This window comes from Cervus canadensis, chromosome 2, assembly GCF_019320065.1.
Source record: "Cervus canadensis isolate Bull #8, Minnesota chromosome 2, ASM1932006v1, whole genome shotgun sequence".
Classification (NCBI taxonomy): domain Eukaryota; kingdom Metazoa; phylum Chordata; class Mammalia; order Artiodactyla; family Cervidae; genus Cervus; species Cervus canadensis.
The window spans coordinates 100,009,083-100,023,803 of NC_057387.1; the positions used below are offsets into that span (position 1 = coordinate 100,009,083).

A 14,721-nucleotide genomic window follows, 5' to 3' on the forward strand; every position below is an offset into this window, starting at 1 on the left:
GAGACCTCCTTCAACCTCCAAAGTGTGTTAGTCGCTCAGTGGTGTCTGAGTCTTTGCGACTCCATGGACTGTAGCCCACCAGGTTCCTCTGTCCACGGAATTCTCCAGGCAAGAATACTGGAGTGGGTAGTCATTCCCCTCTCCAGAGCATCCTCCCAACCCAGGGATCTAACCTGGGTCTCCCGTGTTACAGGCAGATTCTTTACCATCTGAGCCACCAGGGAAGCCCCTCAACCTCCAAAACTCCCCTATAATTGAATAATGATAACAAGGAGGAGTCAGGGTAGATCAAAGCAGGACTTCCAAAAGCTCATTAACCACAGAAAGAGGGAAGAGGTTAGGGGAAGGGGACAGATTGCACCTCTAGTCCCGGCGCCCCCTCCTCTCCTGAGGAAGACAGAACTCTACACGTCTAAGAACCAAAAGAAGCAAACCCCTACCAGGTTCAAGAACTCAGACTTAGGTGCATGACCTTGAGCAAGTGAACTGTCTCTCTCTGGGACTCAGTTTCTCCGTCTGTCTAATGGGGCCAATGATCCCTCTTGCGGCAGTTTGGAGGCAGGGATTTGGCTCGCTTGAATCCCGCCCAGAGGGGTTGCAGAAAGACTTGGGTTCACTTCGGGACACGGAGGAGGCTGACAGCAGGCGGGGCTCCTCGGGAGAGGGAGGGGTTCCTGGCAAGGAGGGTTCCAGAGGGACTCCTCCCTCGGCACGGCCTCTCTCCCTTCCTCCCCAGGGGCCCCTTCCCGCTCCGGGGTCCGGGAGGCTGACCCGGCCTTGTCGGCGCGGGGAGGAGCTACTGGAAGGGGCGGGGCGCGGTGATGGGCGGGGCTCCGGGCGGTCCCTGGAAGGGGCGGAGCGTCGCCGACACCCAGCACCGCTCGCGGGAGGGGCGCGGGCGGCGCTCAGGCTCAAGTTACCTCCCTGCGGCCTCCCCCGCCCCGCCGTCTTCTTTTTCCGTTTCCAAATTAACAATTGAAAACGCTGCGGCCTGAAAGGCGAGCAGCGGGCCAAGCGGAAAGTGTGAAGGTGCCGCTGCGTCCCCTTGGACGGGGGCCGAAAAGGGGGCGCGACACCCTGTCCACGGCTAGCCCACCCACCAACGCCGCTTGCTGGGCACGGAGAGCCCCGGAACGCAGAGGTGCCAAGGCCCCTAAATCGGGTCCTGGACTGATCCGGCCCCTGGTACTGCTCTGGCCAGTGTTGTAGGACCCAGTGCCCAGACTCAGGGTGGTGCAAGCCCCCGAGGAGGGTGGGGGGAGGAGGTGGGGCTGGGTTACTACTCTCGAGGCTGAGTGCCCAGGAGGGGCAGCCCGGTGCCAAGCAGCACCCTCATCGCGCCGTCCTTAAGGGCTCCCAGAGTCAGATATGTTCGCGGGTGAACGGATCAAACCAGGCATGTCACCTTACAGAGACAGTTTCCTCATCTGACAAATGGGGAGAGAAGATACACTGACCATAGGGAGCTGGTCGTGGGGACTAAATTAAATGAGAGGAACCATGAGGCTGGCCACAGTGAACACAGTAGACAGTAGCTATTATCTTGGTTGACAATGATGATGATATTGAGCCCTTGGCATTTCTCCACCTCTACCCACAGCCAGAGGAGCTGTCCACCAATGGGGAACACTGGAGCTGACAGGTCTTTCCCTCCTCTCACTTCCTTGGGGCTTCCCAAAGCCCCACATGATAAAGAACTGAGGCCAGGAAGTTTCTTATGAGGGGCTCAAAGTCACAGGTAAGTGAGAAAGACTAGGGCCTGAGCCTGGGTGCTGCCCCCAGGCCCCAGGTTCATCATGGAGATGGGTGGTCCCTGGGGTTGGGACCATGATCATTGAACCCCCCTCCTCAATGTTCTGAAGATGAATGCTAATGCCAGGGCAGCTGGAATGAATGAGTGGGTAATGGAGAGAGGCCCCACTCCCGGGCATCCAACGGCATGGGCCAAAGAGCCAGAGGGGGAACATCAGGGAAAGATACAGTGTCTAGGCCCCAGCCCCCCATGATCTAAGCTCCATGAATGAAGCAACTTCTCTCGCCACTCTTTCCCACACCTCAGACAGAGCTTGGTGCAAGAGCAGCTTATCAATATTATTTGAGTGAATGAGTGAATGAACAGGTTCCCTCCTACACAGCTGTGGGCTTCCACTTGCCACCTATATGGCGAGATGAGTGTGGGAACAGGTGCTCCTCTCTCCAGCATGGAGACCCAGGGCAGCGGAATGGTGGGGGAAAGAGGCAGAAACCAAGACAGAGCAAAGGAGGACACAGGAGAGGAGGTTCCAGAAGGCAAAGTTGAGACCAACTCTTTCTTCCCAGCCCCTCACTCCTGTCCTGCCAAGCACTCACCCCATTCCTCCTCCCTTCTTCCCTCTTCACTGATCACCACAACTCCACTCCATCCCCAACCTCACCCCAGTTCACTTAACCTTGCAGTCTGAGCACCCCTCCCTGATTTCTAATCCTACAATGACTCCTCATGATTCACCACCTGAGGTTCTCAGCCCAGCGTTTGAGGCTGTACACACACTAGGTATTGGCCACACTCCACCCTTCCATACCCTGTCTATTTCCACCGTGGTGACTTTCGTGTTCTCTCCTCTCCTCAGGATGGTCCCCCTTCTTCCCCAAGAATCCCTGATCTGCTTTGAGGAGTGCTAGCCCAGCCCCTGGTTGGGATTCCTGGCCCCCTCTGGGGACCACTTCGTGCAGAGACAGTTTCTTCCTCTGTCCACTCCCACCCCACCGCCACCAGCTCATTAGGATCCATCCATCAAGGGTAAAGCCTATTCTGACTCCTCCACATCTCCCAGGCTGGCCAAGTAGAAGCTCAGACAGTATCTGGGAGGAAACAAGAAGACCCAGGTCTCCAGGGCCTTGAGCATCCGTGAGTCAGGAATTTCCCACAGTCCTCTGCAGCCTGAGATTTCTGGGTAAGGGCACCTTGGGGTTCCTACAGAGGTGGGTGGATGGAGGGAGAGCCAATGCAAGTCCATCTTGAATACTGGTGAGACTGGGAAAGAGTACAAATGGAGACCCACACACTATAAGCCAACAAGCTGTTAAATAAAAGATGTTCTATCCTTCCTGACATATTCACCTTCGTGCCGATCTGGAGGGCTAGGTTCGAATTTAAAACCTTTGACTCCTTGGTGTCCCATGCTAGAATCTGGCAGAGAGGGGACAGCCAGCCCCAGCTCCCCTCCAGTACCCAGCCCCTGGTGTGCCCTCTTCTCCTCCCACACTGGGCTCATTCCTCACTGCAAGGGCCTTGGGTACATTCCTGTGGTGGCTCCAGCCTGCTCTCATCTATACTGGCTGCAAACGTTTGCTCTTGATCCTAGGAGCACTCACACAACACTGGACCTTGGGCTGGTGAACCAGTCAAGAGGCCTGTGCCAGCCCTGAAACGGGAACTCCAGGGTCCCCTGGAGTGTGTTCTAGAATAAGGCGGGTCATGCAGAGGCTCCAGGCTGGTGGCATGCAGGGCCATAGAGGCTGAGTGGGCAGAAGTCTGGGGCCCCACCCTTGATTCCACCCAGAGCAGCTCGGCTTTAATGTATTTATGTATTGTACTCCTGTGTCATGATTCCTTTAAAGAACCAGATCTACTGCTTAAAAGTTTGCACCATCAGGACCCTTTCCTCCTGCTGAACTGTGGGGAAGCTGAGGTGACAGGGACCACAGTCATACAGCCCTTTAAAGCAAAGGCAGAGCTCGATCCCACGACTCTGGCTTCCTCCCCAGGCCCTGGCCTTCTTGAGCACATTTCTGATCAGTAAGACCCAGTGCCTCTAGCAGACATGCCGCTGGGAGGTGGTGAGCGCCCAGTCCCTAGTGGGGTTTAAGCAGGCCTGCTGCTGGGGCCTCCTGCCTTAACAGGGGCTGGACCCTCCGCTCAGGACGCTCAGCTCAGGAGTGGATTGAGAGGCCAGACCAGGCCTGAGAAGGAGAGGGAGTCCTGGTATAAATAACTGTGGGGGGCCAAGATGTTTGGGCCCGTCTCCTGGGAGACGGCTGTGTTTACCGCCCAGCGATGGAGGGGGGGTGGCGGGCACGGCCCACACATTTGCCTCCCTGACTTGTAGCCAAATTTCTCCAGGAAGGGGTGGCCCAGCATTAGCCCCAAACACTCAGAACTCTGTATCCCTATTCTGGTCCTCTCCCTAACTCTGCCCCAGCCTGAGCCAAACTTCCCTGACACTGCCCCCATCCTTGAGCCCCAAATGCTACATGGCACCGCATCTCCACCAGTCACAGATGCCCCAGCATCTGCCCCCATAAGTCCCAGCTCGGCCTCCGTCAGTGTGGGGGCGGGGCGGGGAGCATAAGCAGGACAAGGGAAGGCCCCAAGCAGAGGTGCTGGGTGCTTGCCAGGGATTTGAGCTGGGGCCGCTGGGCATGGAGGGGTGGCCAGCCAGGGACAAACCTCTCCCACGGCCCTGGCCAAGACAGAAGAGGGCTGCAGCCCCCGGATTAGAGAAGAACAAATCCCTCTCCCCACCCTGCGCCCACCCCATGCCTGTCATGTGCAGGGCATTAGATGGCCAGACTCCAACGTGGGAGGGGCTGGCAGGTGCCCTGTTAGTCATGCCATGACCAGCTCTTCTCTCCAGCCAGCCAGGCCACAAGAAAAAAACCTTGAGGCAGGAGGGCAAGTGGAAAGGTCCCTTCCCCATGGGGCAGCAGCTGCAGCCTGGCCCAAGCACAGAAGCACAGGGGTTGATGTGAGCTGAGTTCCAGCCTGCTGGCCAGCCGAACCTCACACACACACACACACACACACACACACTTTGGCCAACCAACGGATGGAGCTTGCTTGGGACACCAGCTGCTTTTCACCAGAGCTCAAAATAGGAGCGTGTCCATCAGGGGTCCTAGACAGGTGCCCAGACACCTGGGCTCCAGCCCCATATCAGCCACTTCTCCACTGAATGCCCTTGGGCAAGTCACTTCTCCTTCCTGAGCCTCAGTATAAAAATAGTGTAATAAATATCTTCCTCCAGCATTGTGAGAATTCAGTGAGATTCACTGAGTAAACATTGATTAAGCCCCGTGATGGGTCAGGCATGCCTTAAAGCTTCAAATGGGAGAGGTGACGCTCTTCTCACGGTATGAGGCAGCATTTTGGACCCCGAGGCTGAAACTCAGAGATGTGAAGAGACCTGCCCAAGACCACGTAGAGGGGACCTGAGCCCAGGGCAGCGCTGCAGAGAGGTTTGCACTGTTCTTTATTGTTGATGGGGACAATCGGGACTCTTGGGCTAAGCCTGGGCTCTGCCACTAGCCTAAGTTTGTTCCATGCCCTCTTCTGGGCCTCAGTTTCTGCATCTGTAGACTGAGGGGGCTGGGAGGGGGCAGTGATTTCCACACCCTAACTGGCAGACAGGGAGTTCAGCAGGCTAGGCCCTGTGGGCTCTGCCCCTTTCCTCAGGGCGCCCCACCATCCACTGGGCCAAGCCCGGATGCTCTCGTGGGGCAGTTCTAAGATCACTGTTCTGGAGCCCCCCACAGACCCCCAACCCCCATCAGGACCTGCACCTACCACTCTGCTTCCAAGGCCTCCCTCAGCTCATTCACACACACCTTCCCCCAGGCCAGGCTTTGCATAAGCAGCTGAACTTTCCATACAGGCAAAAACCCTAGGGCTTCAGGCCAGGTCCAGCCTGGCCCTGGCAGGGTTAGTGGGCAGCTCCAGAGGAGCCGCTCAGACGGCTGGGCCATGAGGGGAAGGCAGAGGGAAAGAGAGGCCTGGCGAGTGGCAGCCCCAGAGCTCCCCACGGGAGCCTGCCCCCCTTGCTAGACCCAGAGGGGCGTTTCTCAGTCACCAATTCGCCCATGGCACTCCTGTCCTCGGTTCCTTCCTGAACCCAGTCTCCTCCAGGAAGTCTCTGCTCCTCAGCCTGGCATTCTCAGCCTGGCCTCGCTCATGCTCCAGCCTGCTGTCTGCACACCTCCCACCCCATCCAGGCTCCCACTCTCCTGCCCTCTCTCAGTTCTGTGCAAAGGTCACGTTCAGCCCCACCTCAGGGCTTTGCCCATGCTGGTCCCTCGGCCCAGAATGCCATTCCCTCCTCCTCTTTGCCTGGCTGACTCTGACTCTTCACGTTTCAGGTCTCCGCTGAAACCTCTTCCTCTGGGAAGCCTTCCCAGTCACCGCCAGTTTGGGGCTGGGCTCGGCTCCTCTGAGCTGGGCCCCCACAGGATTCCACCCAGACAGCTGCCAGCCGCCTGGCACATCTCCCGCCAGGGAGCAGGGGAGAGTCTGATTCATTGCTCTGTCCCCAGCTCTTGGGATAGGGCCTGGCCCCTCAGGGACTGCCAGGCAAGGCTTCCCAAATGAAAGAGCAAGAAAGTGTAGAACTGGGGTAGAGAGAGAACCTGAACTTTAAGGCTTAGCTGGTTGTCGAAGCAGCCTCCCAGCAGGCAGGCCCATCGGGGCCAGTTAGGTATGCATGTGTGTGCTCAGTCGTGTTCAACTCTGTGACCCCAGAGGCTGTAGCCCGCCATGGGATTCTCCAGGCAAGAATACTGGAGTGGGCTGCCTGAGCCATCAGGGAAGCCCCCAGTGAGGCATAATCTGGTGGGAAAGATGACGGCCTCTAGAGCTAGATTCTGGGGTGTGACTGACTCCTGGCCCCACGACCTATACTCAGGCAAGTTACTCAACCTCTCTGTGCCTCAGCCTCCTCATCTGGAAAATGGGCATAACCAAAGGACCTAACCTCCTCTGGTCACTGAGGAAAAAGTGAAAGAAAAAACGGCAAGTCCTCAGAGCAGTGTCAGCACACAGCAGGTCCTCCATAAGCATGGGCTGTTATTATCTTTATTATTATGAGAGGCCCAACAACAAGGGAGGCTGAACCTCAGAGAGGGAGGTGACTGCCTGAAGTCACCCAGCAAGAAGGTGTCTCTTGCTTTCCCAGCCCAAACAGCACTCCTCATGTATACTGCAAGTGTCCCCCACCCCGGCTCGCCCCCCAGAGCCCAGTGAACCCGCTCCCACCTTCTCACACCACAGAGGCCCTCCCCCTCAGGCTTCAACTCGGTCCTCCTGGATACTCACGCTTAGTGGCTGCGTGACAGGGCACCTGCTGACCATTTAAGCTATGGGCTTCCCTGGTAGCTCAGCTGGTAAAGAATCTGCCTGCAATGCAGGAGACCCTGGTTTGATTCCTGGGTTGGGAAGATCCCCTGGAGGAGGGCATGGCAACCCACTCTAGTATTCCTGCCTGGAGAATCCCATGGACAGAGGGGGCCTAACGGGCTACAGTCCATGGGGTCACAAAGAGTCGGATGCAACTGAGATCCTAAGCGCAGCACAGCACCCTCCTCTATACAATAGAGTAATGACAGTGCCTACCTCCTAGGGCTCTGAAAAGGACTAAATGAAGTACAATAGCATGTGGAAAATACCCCATATCTGGCACCACCATACCCCATACAGGTTAGGCTATGAAACTCATTAGTATATGAAAACCGTTAGAACTCTGGGCCTCTCAGCCTGGCCCCGGTAAGGTTGTCACAGAGACCCCCTCCATATCACCTTGCCCCCAGGCCTCCAGATACACTGCAGGGGCTCCTGAGGAAAGGAATTGCCAGTCTGGAATACATGCTCTAATAGAACCCATACTCTTCCCCCCCACCCCCGATCCCCACAATGTCCTACCTGGGGGCTGAAACCAGTGCAGGCCAGGGTGAGAAGAGGGAGCGTGCGCTGGGGAGCAGCGAGGGTGGAAGCGCGGGAGGCCCTCTGCTCCTCATAGCACTTTGTAGTCCGGGAGGCACCTGATGCTGGGGGCAGGCAGAGATGATAACTGTCCTTCTCCATGGAAGATGGGAAGCGGGAGCCTAAGTGAGGCTGAGTCACCTGCCTGAGGTTACACAGTCTTTAAGAAGCAGAGGTGGGCACCGACCCCCAGCCGGCTGACTCTGGGTTCAGTGTTCCTTTAACGGAGGGGTAAGCCCTGATCCTGGGTGACCTGCCCCATCCTCCATGCAGACCAGTCTTGGCAAGAGCCCTGGGCTGGTCCTTGCTGCACTCCAGGGCAGGCTGGCCCTGAGGCCCAGGAGAAATAGACAGGGCAGACTGAGGCTCCCCCAGCCCTCTAATCCTTCCATTCCTACCTGGACTCCTCCCACTTCTGGTCCCAAAGCTCAGGCGGGAGGAGGCAGGATGGCGCCCAGACTGAGGGATTTCACGCACGGGTAAAATTTTCAAAAACAATTTAGGGACAGCGTGAGATTGTCAACTTTTTTATTTCGCCAAGTAAGGACATTCTTTAAAAAATTCCCAGGCCCATCATTTCATAAAAGAAAGGACATAATCTCAGACTAAATGACAGTCCTTTAAATGGAATAAATTTAGCTTTATGAAAAAGTCACCACGTTGTCCTTATTTCTCTCAGCTTTGCCTTAGGTCACTGAAAAAAGCCCGGGTCTGCTGACGCATGTGAGAATCCCTTGGAGCTTGGGCTTGGGAGTCGCACAAACATGGGTTTGAATCCTGACTCCACCATGGACAAATCTCTTGGTGCACATAATTCCCGCCGTCTGAGCCTCAGTTTCCTATCTGCAAAAGGGGAACATGAATAGTGCTGCCAACAGCAGTACCTGGGGAGCTAAGTGGTCTAGTGTTTGCAGAGCCCTAGTTCTGAGAAGAGATCAATCAAGCCTGGGCTCCCAGCCAGTGGTGCCTCCCTGACCTGCCGCTGCCTGTGGCTCTCCGTCATCCACAGGGCAAAGCCCACCTTTGTAGCCCGACCCTCAGGGCCTTGGACACACCAGACTCTGCAGATCCTGAGGCCAAGAGGGTAGAGGAGCAGAGTCCCACCTCAAAGCCCTTTCTCTAGCTGTTGCCGCCACCTGGAGCGCGCTCAGGACAAAAATGGCAAGCGTTTCCAGCTCACTGCCTGCACCCAGAGGACCTAGGGGTCCTTTTTCCATTCCTCTCTAATCAGCAAAACCCTTCTCATCCTTACAGCCTGCCTCAATGTCACCTTCATTCCCTGGCTCAGCAAACATTCACTGATTACCAACCAAGAACTGTGCTCGACCCCCACCACCGAGCGGAGCCCAGAACACACAAGGGCGAGTGCGTAGGGCTCAGGGGTCTCTGCAGGGCCCCCAGTCAGGCTTCGGGTGGGGCGCGCAGGGAGTGATTCCAAGAAGAAGCGGTGGTTCAAACTGGGATTTGAAGGATAGATAGGAGTTCTCTAGATGATGGGGTGGGCGGGAGAGGGGAGGGAGTTTGAGGCAGAGGGAAAAGCATCTGGAGTATTAAAAGCCCACCTGGGCACACTCCAAGCTGTTTCTTAGGTGAGGAGCCAAGGATGCTTGAGAAAGGGCTTCCTGACTTGGGCCCTGGGGGTGGAGAAGTCACTGTTGGGGAGGGGAGGGTAGATCTGGAGACAAATGCCAAGCCTGAGGTTCCTTGGGGATGAAGAGGCAAGGGGTCCACAGGAAGCTTAGGGATGAAACTGCAGAGCAGGATGCTGTCATCACAGAGGTGACCTGCCCCCAAGTCACAGGAGTATGTGAGACACACCCCCACCCACACAGAAATTGTACATGGAGAGGAGGACCCAGGACAGAGCCCCAGGAGCCCCAACATTCAAAAAGCAAAAGGAGGAGGCAGCTGACAGAACCCCGGGAAGAGCCCAAGGGAAGGGCCCGTGCGAGCAAGGAGGCAGCAGGGCAACCTCCCAGGAGCCACATCCTGGGTTCAGATCCTGTTTCAACAACTTATTAGCTATGTTGACTTTGGGCCTTACTTTCCCTATCTGTAAAATGGGGCTAATTTATTTTTCAACAAAAAGGAAGACAAAGGGCATGGGGTTGGAGGGAGAGGCATGGTTCATATGTTCCTCCCCCATCCTGTGTCTCTCCCACCAGATGGATACCAGTCCCCAGAGGCTGGAAGATTAGATGAGTAAATGAAATCTACTGAAATGAAAATGCCCCCAACTCTCAGAGGACCAGGCGGAACTGGCAGGCAGCTTCCCTCTGTTCTCAGCAACTCTAGCACAACTCTCATCTATTGCAGAGGGGAGGTGGAGAAGGCCCCAGGTGTGCTGAATTCTTCCTCCTGGCCTCAGTTTCCCCAACTGTGAAGTGAAGCCATGACCTGCTTGAGCTCAGAGGCCCTTCTGCTTCTGATGCTCTGCGACAGGATGAATGAAGGAAGGGTGAGGGAAGAAAGGCCTGTTCCAGACCTGCCGGTCTTGCCCCAGGGAAGGCGGTCCCACACAGGTCTGGGGCCTCATTGTCCCCAGGGCTGGGTCCTTCCGGAAGAGGGTGGCAGCCGGGCCAAGGAGGGCAGGAGCAGAGGCGCCGCGATTGTGCTGACAGAGCAGTTCCTTCTCCCTTTTTCTCTCCCTACCCCTCCCCTCCCAGGGGAGAGCCTACCCAGCAAAAAATAAACCCAAAGACAGTGACCTGGACGGGCCTGAGGCTCCCAGGGAGGAGCAGCAGGGAAGCAAGGATGGAGGAGAGGTGGCCTGTGGCCACCCTCCCTAAAAGCTCAAGGGTGCCTGATCTGTTCCTCCCCCGCCCCCCACCAACACAGGGGCCCAAGCAGCTCTATCCACTCTCCTTCTTTTACACTGTGAGGGGCAGCACCACTTGCTCGATAGGGATAATGAGCAGGGTAAATCTTGTCCAGCCCAGCTTGAGATGGGTTTCCCCAGCGTTGGAAAGGGTACCCCAGGGAATCTCACTCTGCCTCCTGGTGTGGAGCAGTCAGTCCTTCCTGCTGTCTGACCTCCGTCTCACCTGCTTCAGTGGGTCCATTTATCTCCAGCTCCTGGCAGCTGACATCCCCCAGCTGCCTGGCCTGGATGTCTGAGGAGTCTCAGGAGAAAGTGTTCCCCAGATTTCCCTGCAGGGATTTAGGGAGGGCCCCTGGGCTGGAGACCCCACTCCACCCAGTGCTCTCCAAATCTCAGAGAGGAAGGAATCGCTGAATCCCTGCTCCCTCGCCTCCCTCCCTCAGGCACTGCCCACGGATTCCCAGCCCAATTAGTCTTCTGCCTGGGGCTGCCCCTCCCATTCTCACCACCCCCCAGGCGCTAACCCCCAGGGCAAACAGATCCTACCCGAGGGACAAGTTGCCCAGAAAACCTGGAGTCCTGCAGGGGGCGCTTTGTGGGGGCCTCAGAAGTCTGATCAGCACCCTCTCCCCAGCCCTCCAGAGTCCCCGCTGGAGGCAGGCAGTCTTTTGAGTGCCCTTCTCAGTGCTGCCCAGTCCTTGGGGGGGCTCAGGGAGAAGGTGCTGGAGAAGAACTCCCACCACCCCGCACCCCACAAGACTGAAGGTCTGAAACAGCGGCTCCTCCCATTCATCCAGAGTCCCACTGTGCCAGGCAGCCCTTACCAGCCCACTTTCCCGTTTAGCCCCATTTTACAGAGGGGGACAGTGAGGCTCACGGGCTGGGGTGGAGTCGGGGGCAGGCACCTTCCCAGCAAGTGTTGGGACCGAGACCTCGCAGTCTCCTTGGGGATGCCCGGTGCCTATCCACAGAACAGCGTGCTCAGGAGAGAGTGGGGGTGGCCCTCCCCTCCCTGCCTGTGCCCCTGGGTCCCACAGCTCCACTTCCACCTGCCCGGGGCCAGGCTAGCTGCAGGGTTTGACCTCAGCTCTGCAGCAACACCCTCATGGATGCCCTCCTCTTTGTACACACACAGACACGCACACACCTCCACCCTCTCTGGGAGCCCCCTGGGAGAGGAGGCAGGAGAGCCCAGTGGTCCAGACAGATGCCCCCACCACCACTGCCAGGCTGGGGCAGACATGCTCTGTCTCTCTGCCTCCCCAGACCTGGTACAGAGTTGATGCTCTTTAACTCTATTTGTCAAGTGAAGGAAGGAACCGTCAGTGAGACGCTAGGCACCCTGCTTGGCGTCCTGGAGCCACCATCTCACTCTCTGCATGATCCTGGGCAGGTGTGTGAGGTCCCCTCACCAGCCCCACTTTCCTCGAGTGGGCATGAGCATAACAACGGTGCCCAGCTGATGTAACGGCTGCGAGGGTTAACAGAGAGAGTGCCGCGCAGCATTCCTCAGACGCCCACAGAGATGCATTCTCTGGCTCCCCATGCCCAGCCACTCACCCCGCAACCCAGGGGAACGCAGCTCCTGCTCTGTCCTGGGGAACACCCAGACACATTCATGGTGCTGACAAGGACATCCATCAAATCTCTCCCTGGGGAGGAGTGCGATGACAACAACAACAATATAATAATAATGGTGATACTCAGGTGCTTTCCCTCACTTGGCCCTGACAGTTCTAGAGGCAGGTATTATGAGTCCTCTATTTTTTTCAGATGAGAAAACGGAAGCTCAGAGAGATTAAGTAACTTGCCCAAGGACACATAACTGCCAAGAGTAGAACCAGAAACGAACCCGAATCTGGCAGATTTGGATCCCATACTCTTAACCTGCTGTGGGGCAACCTTTGGGGAAATGAAAAGTCCCCCCTACTCCTCCATCTCAGCCCAACAACTGTCAGATACTCAGAATTCCCTCCTGGGCCCCATAACCCATAAGAAGGTCGGCCCTGGCCAAAGACCCACAGGTGTGCATGTTGGGGGAGGAAGGAAGCTGAGAAAACCTCCAGCTGGCTTCTCCAAGTCTGGGGAAGTTCCCCGCATGGCCTCCTCTGGGTCTGCACAGCCTTCCTCTCTCCCTGTTCCCCAGACCATTTCAGCTCCCTTGACTGGCTCTGAGAATTTATCACCCACTCAAAGTGCTGCCATCAGCCTAAGAATAATCACCTCTTGAAACTCTCCTGGCTCCAACATTCTGAAAATATAGATTTCTGCAGCAACAGACCCTGAAGTTAGACATCCAGCAGGGCTTCCTCAATGGAAGGAATGAATGTACTGTGGAGCTGGGATGGGGTAGTAGACAATAAGAGATCCAACATGCTCCAGTGACCCCCATGGAGAATGTGGAAAGGAGGGAGCAAAGGAGTGGAAGGGGAAGGGAGAGAGATAGAAGAAGGGCTCGAGGGCTGGCAGGATAGACTCTCCACTTCCCCTCTTACAAAGACCAAACTAAAGGACTGGGACCGAAAAACAGCAGTACAAAAAATCTGGGTCACACCCCAAGACTTTCGCCATTGCAAGGCCAAGTTCTTGGAGCAATCTTCCTGATCAGCTGAAAATGAAAAATAGTATCTAAAGTCCTGATCTGGGACTCCCCTCGTGGTCCAGTGGCTAAGAATCTGTGCTCCCAATACAGGGGGTCTGGGTTCAATCCTTAGGCAGGGAACTGGATCCCACATACTGCAACTTAACTAAAGATCCCAAATGCTGCAGTGAAGATCCTGTGTGCGGTGCAGCCAAATAAGCAAAAACATTAAAATCCTGATCTGAGAGGCAGAAGGCCTCGGTTCCAGGCACAGTTCTAGCGCCAACTCATCAGATGTGACCTTGGGCCAGTACCTGCTCCTTTCTGTGTTTCAGTGAACCCAGCAGTAGACCACAGGGCCCTTCAGGAGAAGCAAAGGCTGGCAAAGTGCTAGGAAGTCAGCCACCCGCTCCCACGTGGATCTGGAGCTGCCCAAGGCAGATGAAGAAACACACACAGACCCATAGGGCACCCCTGCAGCTGTGGACAGGCAGGGGCAGCAAACTCAAGAAATGGGACCAATTCTGCCCTGTCCTAGGTCTAGGCTGGGGCGCAGATCCAAGTGTGCGTCTGTGAAGACAGAGAAAAGGTGGGAGCAGTTGTGCATCAGACTCCTTCGCCTTGGATGTGTGCTAGGGGTGCCCTTATGACATGCACGGGCAGGTATGTCCCAGTTGCTGAGAGTGCATGAGTGAGACAGACCAATGGGCATATCGTGGGGATGTGTGTGTGCAGAACCATTGCCGTGCACAACCGAAGTGTGACTGCATGTGTGAGGCCGGGCAATTGCCACCCAGCTGCCAGGGTTGGGGTGCAGGCTGGAGCCGAGGTGCAGGAGGAAGACAGTGCGGGCAGCCCCAGCTCTGGGCTGAGGCTCCTCCATGCTGATTGCGGGACCTCTCCTGAGCCTCAGTTTCCTCACCAGCACGAGGAGAACCCCAGCACCCACCTTGCCGGGCTGCTGAAGGACGCAGCAACATGGTTTATAGAGGATGCTTAGCTCGGTGCTCGGCACACAGCTGATGATCCACACGTGATCAGCAATTTCAGTTCAAACTTCAAGAGCCAACCCAGGCAGCCTCGGGGAGCAGCGGGGAGACCCTGCACAGGGAGTCAGGCATCTTCGGCTCCAGCTCTTGCACCTGCCACTAATCTACTGTGTGATGGGTCTCCAGAGCCTCGGTTTTCTCATAAACAAAATGGGGCTGTCAAAATGTGTGGCCCCACCTCCCAGGGAGGGCTGGGGCTCTGGGCACCCTTTGCTGGCCATGTTCTTTCTCAGACAGTCAGGGTGGGAGGTGGGGGGACGCCGGGGTTGGGAGGCTGAGGGCTTCGGGAGCTGCCGCTGCCTCCTTCCCTCCCCATTCCCACAGCTTCTGACCCCAGGGACAAGGCTGCCGGAGGATGTTTACAGAGCGTAAACCTTCACTTAGAGAAAGTTCGCGGGGCAGCTGGGGGCTGGGAGCTGCAAGAGTCCCAAAGCAGCTCAGCAGTGTGGGGAAGACGAGGGGAGATGGTGCTTTGCTCAGACTTGCCCCTTCCAGCCTCTGACTTCAAAAGGGAGGCCAGGGTGGCCCTTGGCAGGGGGCA

General features: G+C 56.6%; 1 protein-coding gene and 1 long non-coding RNA gene across 3 annotated transcripts in view; one reads left to right on the top strand and one right to left on the bottom strand.

The window, feature by feature from the left end:
- The window catches only part of KCNQ4 (potassium voltage-gated channel subfamily Q member 4), a 56,408-nt gene that overhangs the window by 37,884 nt on the left and 3,803 nt on the right, over positions 1–14,721 (bottom strand). The gene's annotated exons all lie outside the window — the stretch shown is intronic.
- On the top strand, positions 830–3,047 carry LOC122437149. The gene is made up of 3 exons (XR_006268184.1): positions 830–1,185; positions 1,601–1,738; positions 2,610–3,047. It is a non-coding gene; the product is annotated as an uncharacterized LOC122437149 (long non-coding RNA).